Source organism: Stegodyphus dumicola, chromosome 11, assembly GCF_044657685.1.
Source record: "Stegodyphus dumicola isolate Sdum_Otavi_A_Nest chromosome 11, ASM4465768v1".
Taxonomy (NCBI): domain Eukaryota; kingdom Metazoa; phylum Arthropoda; class Arachnida; order Araneae; family Eresidae; genus Stegodyphus; species Stegodyphus dumicola.
Window position 1 is genome coordinate 126944522 of NC_140778.1, and position 6983 is coordinate 126951504.

Here is a 6983-nt window from a genome sequence, read left to right on the forward strand (position 1 = left end):
AAGAAATACAATTTGCATAACATCGAACATACCCCCAGCCTTGAAGTCCCAAGGGGGTTCAAACAATAAATTTAAGCTGTTGAACTGCATAAACCTGAAAAATAAAAATTAAAGTCTCTAAATCAAGAATTAAATGGCAAAGCGCATAGCTTTGCTATAGGTCATTTTATTTCACCATTAGACGTGCGTAAACTCACCACTCGAACTTTCTCATCCAAACCAGGATATACTTTAGTAATTCTACCTAATTTCCAACGTAGCGGAGGTAGATTTTCGTTCTTAATAAGAACCATATCACCAATCTTCAGATCTTGTTGTAACTTGCACCACTTGGGTCTCTGCTGCAATCTAGATAAATACTCACTGCTCCAACGATTCCAGAAATGTTGAAATAACCTTTGCACGTTCCTCCAACGGTCACTGCAGCTCATGGTTTCTTGAATTTGGTTAGATTCTGGTATAGCGCTTAAAGCCGCTCCGGTTAGAAAGTGTCCTGGTGTTATCGCCTCCAAGTCGCTACAATCACTTGAAGCTGGTACCAAAGGCCTAGAATTAAGACAGGTTTCAATTTGGGTTATTAATGTCAAAAATTCCTCGTATGTTAAAATAAGTGTTCCTAAACATCTTTTTAAGTGATGTTTCATAGACTTGATACCCGCTTCCGAAAGCCCTCCAAAATGAGGGGCAGAGGGAGGATTAAACAACCATTTAATATTTTCTGAAGAAATATAACCCTGTAGCTGTTCATCACGTTGAACAATAGAAAAGGCTTTCCTTAATTCTTTATTAGCTCCTATAAAATTCGTTGCACAATCACTGTGAATTTCACACGGTTTGCCTCTACGAGCTATAAACCGCTTAAGTGTCGCGAGGAGTGATTTTGTTGAAAGATCTTCAACTAATTCTAAATGTATTGCTCTTGTAGTAAAACAAATAAATAGACATACGTAACACTTAAAGATTTTGACTCCTCTACCCGGAAGATATTTTACGTTAAATGGTCCTGCTAAATCAATCCCTACACGAGAAAAAGCTCTACTTTGAGTAACTCTTGAAGCGGGTAAATCTGCCATTAGCTGAGTTGCAGTTTGCGCTCTAACTCTACGGCAGATACCAATCACTTTCTTATAATATCTCTAGCATTCACAATCCAAAATCTATGTCGTATGACAGAAGTGAGTAGCTGCGTACCTGCGTGAAGATACGTGTCATGATAATGCTTAATAATTAAACGCGTAATATTGTGATTCTTAGGTAAAATCATAGGATGTTTCTGATTATTTGAAACTGTAGAGTTTCTGAGCCTTCCGCCTACACGCATTACTCCCGCGGAATCCAAGAAAGGACTTAAAGACAGTAATTTACTTGATGTCTTCAAAGGTTTACCAGAGTCTAAACAGAATAATTCTTCTGGAAATTCGGCTCTTTGCACAATCCTAACAATCATAGAAGTAACTTCACAGAATTCTTCAGTAGATAAATAACCCTTTATACGCTGTGTAGTAACTTACTACAATTATTTCTAAATCTTAAACACCACGCTAACACTCGACATAACTTTAACCATGATGAAAATCTTGAAAACACACTAGGCTCTTCAAATTTGGAAACATTTGAACTGAAACTCTTTTTCAATTCTTTCAACATAACTTCACTCTCTAATTCTACACTTGAATTTTGCTGTACATGAATTACGGATTCGTTTAACCACTGCGGTCCCTTCATCCATAACTCACATTGTAGTAATTCTGATGGAATAAAACCTCTGGTCCCACAGTCTGCAGGATTTTCTTTCCCAGCAACATAATTCCATTGAATACCTGGAACAGCTTCCTGGATTTTTGCAACTCGATTTGCCACAATTGGTAGCCAAGGGCGAGGTTCGGACGAAACCCATGCCAATGTAGCCCGCGAGTCGGTCCATGCGTAAATATTGTTAATAGGCAGTTCTATGCATGATAATACTGCATGTAAGAGGTTGGTTAAAAGTAACGCAGCACACAACTCTAGTCTCGGAAGAGACTGGGTTTTTAAGGGCGCTACTCTGGTTTTCGATGTCAGAAGGCTGACTTTGACTGAAGAATCAAGGTCGATTGTGCGGAGATAGATGACTGCACAATATGTCTTTTCTGAAGCGTCGCAGAAAGCATGGATATCTATCACTACTGCCTTCAAACTCAAAACATACCTCGGAAATTGTAAGCTTGAAAGTAAGGGCAATTCTAGATAGAAACGCTTCCATTTCCTACTTATTCTCTTATCAACAAGTTCATCCCAACCCAGCTGTAAGTTCCATAACTCTTGTAATAATATTTTCGCGTATATTATTGTTGGCGCTAACCATCCCATTGGATCAAAGATTTTGGCTACTTCTGATAAAATAGTCCTCTTAGTAAACTCTTTATCACTTATGCATACCGAAAAATGAAACGTATCACTACAGTTGTTCCAATTAATTCCCAATACTTTTACTTTCTTGTCACTGTTTATTTCAAGAGAAATATTGGATTCTCGTAAGCACTCGGGAATATTCTCTAAAATAGCTGAACTGTTTGAAATCCACTTCCTTAAGCGAAATCCCCCCCTTTTCATCATTTCATTCAACTGCTGAACTAGAACATTCGCTTCCTCTTCACTTTGTGCCCCTGAAAGCAAATCATCAACATAAAAATCACGAAGGGCAATTTTTGATGCTAAAGGAAATCTCACTTGTTCATCTAATGCAAGTTGTTTCATTACTCTAGTAGACAAATATGGCGCACAGGCAGTCCCATATGTAACTGTCACTAATCTAAATGTACTCAAGGGCTCACTAGGACTATCCCTCCAAAGCATTCGTTGCCAATTTGTATCTTCTGGGTGGACACGAATTTGTCTGAACATCTTCTCTACATCGGCACATACTGCAATTTTGCGAGTTCTAAACCGTAGAAGAATTGGAAACAGCTCTTGCTGAACTCTTGGCCCAACCATCAAAATATCATTCAATGAAAGACCCGATGTCGTTTTAGCTGAAGCATCGAAAACAACTCTCAGTTTAGTCGTAGTACTTGATTCCTTTAATACGGCATGATGAGGCAAGTAATACGTAGAGTCAATAAGAATCTCTTCCTCAGGCACTCCCTCCATATGTCTCAGCTCAAGGTATTCCCTCATGAAATCCTTATACTGTTCATATATCTGAGGCCTTTTTAGAAGTGAATTTTCTAAAGATTGGAATCTACGCATAGCTAATTGTCTGGAATCTCCAAGCTGAGAAGGCGGAGAGTGAAACGGTAATTTCACAGTATATACCCCACTTTCCTCTCTCGTATATGTAGATTTGAAATAATCTTCACATGCTCTCTCCGATTTAGTAAGCATGTCAAACGTAGGTACAGCATCCAATTTCCAAAAGTCAGACAGCATCTGATCAGTTTCCACTTGTATATTATTAACATAGATAGTAGGATTAATTTCTGTTAAATTATTCACACTACCTGAAATAATCCATTCTAGTTCAGAACGAGAAGCTACCGGTTTACGTTCTTCGCATTTAATTATTTCTCCCTTTAAAAGAGGTAAGGCAATATCTACGCCTAAAAGTATATCAACAGGCCCACTTTTGTAAAATGTTGGATCTGCTAACATTAAATCATTATATTCCTCAACGTACTTCTTATCCAATGTAAAATGCGGCAAAGTTCCAATAATTCTATTGATGATAAATACTGGTATTTTAAATGACACTTTCGCCGGAAAATGCGGAACGAAGTTTATTTCCGTAATCCCATTAGTTTTCGTATCGAAAGACCCTAAACATGGAATAAAAACTTTGGCATTTCTTCTTGCTAACCCTAGCCTTTGTACACAATCTTCTGAAATCAGGCTTGCTTGACTGCCAGGGTCAAGGAGGGCTCTACACAATTGGTATTCACCCGATGAATCTAACACTTTAATAACAGCCGTACATAATAAAACTTCACTCTGAAAATTAAAGTCTGAAACACAAGATTTAATTACTGGACTAGAACTTGCGATATTCTCCCCTGACCCAGCTGATTGAGCGCGAGGTTCTGGCCCAGGGAAAAATGGCTTAGCCGTTACTGATAATTCATTCGAACTGTTCGTAACTCCTTTACGTGCCTTTGGCTCATTTTGAACTCTTTCGAAATGCAGTAGTGTGTGATGATTTTTAAAGCACTTTTTACATTTATGTGTACTTCTACACTCGAAAGCTTTATGATTTGAAACCAAACAATTAAAACAAACATTATTTCTCTTGACAAAATTAACGCGTTCCTGAACATTCAGATTTAAAAACTTATTACATTTAAAAACTGAATGACCGGCTTTACAATACGTACACTGCGCGCGAGTCTCTGAAGCCAATGAAATTAATTTGTCTTTTGTAACTTGTTTTTTAACACCTTGCGTTTTACCTGCTTGCAAGGTTCTGGCATGAGATTTCAAGAACTCTAGCAGATTATTAGGTGTTGGTATTTCCTCACTCTTTAATGTTCTTTCCCACCATCCTCTCGTTGAAGAATCCAATTTAAACTGTACTATTAACATTAAAATAGTATCCGCGAATTGCTCCACTTTGAATCCTAGATTTTCAAACGAACATACACACTTTCTTACAGTGTCTACTAACGCTAATATCTGACTAGGAATTTCAGATTGTAAATTTGATAAATACAAGATTTTCTTTAATAACGATGAAAGTAATTCTTTCTTATGTGAAAATCTTTCACACAATAAATGCCACGCTATTTCGAAATTCCTGTCACAAATAGTTAAAGCTTGAACAATCCGCAAAGCATCTCCTTTTAAAGAACCCTTTAAATATTGTAGTTGTGCACCTGATAAACGGTCATTATCCACTATCGCCGTTTTAAATAAATCAAAAAATGATAACCATTCTTCGGTACTGCCACTAAATACAGGAAGAGTTACTTAGGTAAGCGTATACTCGCTATTTCACAATATTTAGTTTCCACACTAATGTCTTTAACATTCTTAACTCTGGTTAGCATTAAAATTAACTCATCAACAGTATCTTGTATGACCTGTTGTTCTTCTATAAATACATCAATATCTTTTTCTTCACACACTACAAATATGTTACTAAAAATATCCGAAAGTTAGGTCATTAAGTCATTTAATCTAGATTTAAAAAGTTCCAACTGATCAACATCAGCAGAATCGTAAGTCACTGTAATTTTCTCTTTCAGTTTACTTAACTTAGCTTTAGCTACACGCTTTTTAGTCTTAAGCGTTGTAAATTCCATTATCTAATAAGAAAGATAAACAAACACACTGCTCACCAAATTTACTGCGACTCCGTAGCTGACGGACCATAAAACATATACGTTTCGTTGTTAAAAATAGTGGACTGTAAATTGACTTGATATTACTTCAGTATAGAACCCAAAAAACCTCAGACTCATAACGTTGACCGAAACTTCTTTATTGACTTTCAAAGAGTAAGTTAGTTGAGGAACGGCGAAGACCACACAAACTCCGACTTCAGTGGCGGCTTACCAACACAAACTCAGAAGAACCTCTGCTTAGTTGAAACTCCAGTAATTCATAGCAACCTCAAAGCTCTAAACTCGAGCTTTAAAAACCTAACAAATTTGCGTCTGCGCCGCTCCTCGGTACAAAGAAAGAAATACAATTTGCATAACATCGAACACACACATCAGAACAATTAAGGCCCAACACTCTGTCGTCTAATTCGGATTCTGAAAAACATATCACCGAATTTGCTGAAAAATGGGTTATGTCGCCTTCAATGCAGTCGACAGAATGGCAAAAATGGGTTATATTCACCATGAAATATCCCTAAATTTACTACTCCGCTGGAAATAAGAATATCATCAGAATTCTCAATCTTAAAAAATCGCCATTGATAACAAAATACTGAGATACTTACCAGAGAAAATTATAAGTAAGCTGACTAGCATTCTAAATGCTTGCCGGCAAAACTACTTTCCAAAAGCATGGAAGCATGCTCTCATTTTCCTCATTCAGAAAACAAGGAAGCCTCATGACAAGCCCGCAAGTTATTTAGCCATCAGCCTGCTCTCTGCTTTTAGTAAAATCTGAGAGAGAATTATTTTTGAACTTACTAAGGATTATCTCATTGTAATTACTTCCTATCAGCATGTTTTTCCTCAAGGGGCTTTCCACCACTACCGAGCTTGTGAGAATCACAGAATTTATCTGTAGTGTCTTGCAGAACAAAATGAGTACCGCCGTCTTGATACTAGACGCGGCCGAAGTTTTTGACTGCATCTCGCGCACAGGACTTAACTCAACCACTTGGACTTCCCGAGAGAAATTATTCTTTTATTCCGGTCATTCCTACAAAATCGCACATTCTCAGTTCGTCAAAGGAATGACATCTCTGGTTCCAGAAACATCATCAGTGGCGTACCGCTAGGAAGTATTATTGAACCAATTTTGTATATTTTATACATAAATGACTTCCCTGATTTCCAGAAACGACAGTAATACCTTGCTAGCCTGTTATGTAGACGACACGACGATTCTTATCGCTCGAGACGCCCAAATCATACAATGTCCAAATTAAATTTTCCCAGAATTGCACAAAAATGGCATGTGTAATTGGTGACAATATCCCTATTATTGAGGGCTGGCGTGCGAAATGGAACTCATGCATCCAACCAGAAATATCACCAGTTTTACTGATACGCAAGTATCGTACGCAGGATAAAATCACCGGAACCGCTGGACATAAAAAGCTTTTTTTTTTTCCTCGTAGAGTGTTGCCATTGTTCGCTTTTAAATCGTTGAGTTTCTTAATAAGAAATTCGTTAAAGTTTTACAAAATATGAAATAGATACTAAAACAAGTACCTAATTCCAAATTAGGGCTTCCAGATGCTCATATTTGCGTGGAAACGTACGTTGTTCAAAATTTTATGGCTCTAGCTACTGTTGTTTTATCACAATGGGACAAACATATATATTTAT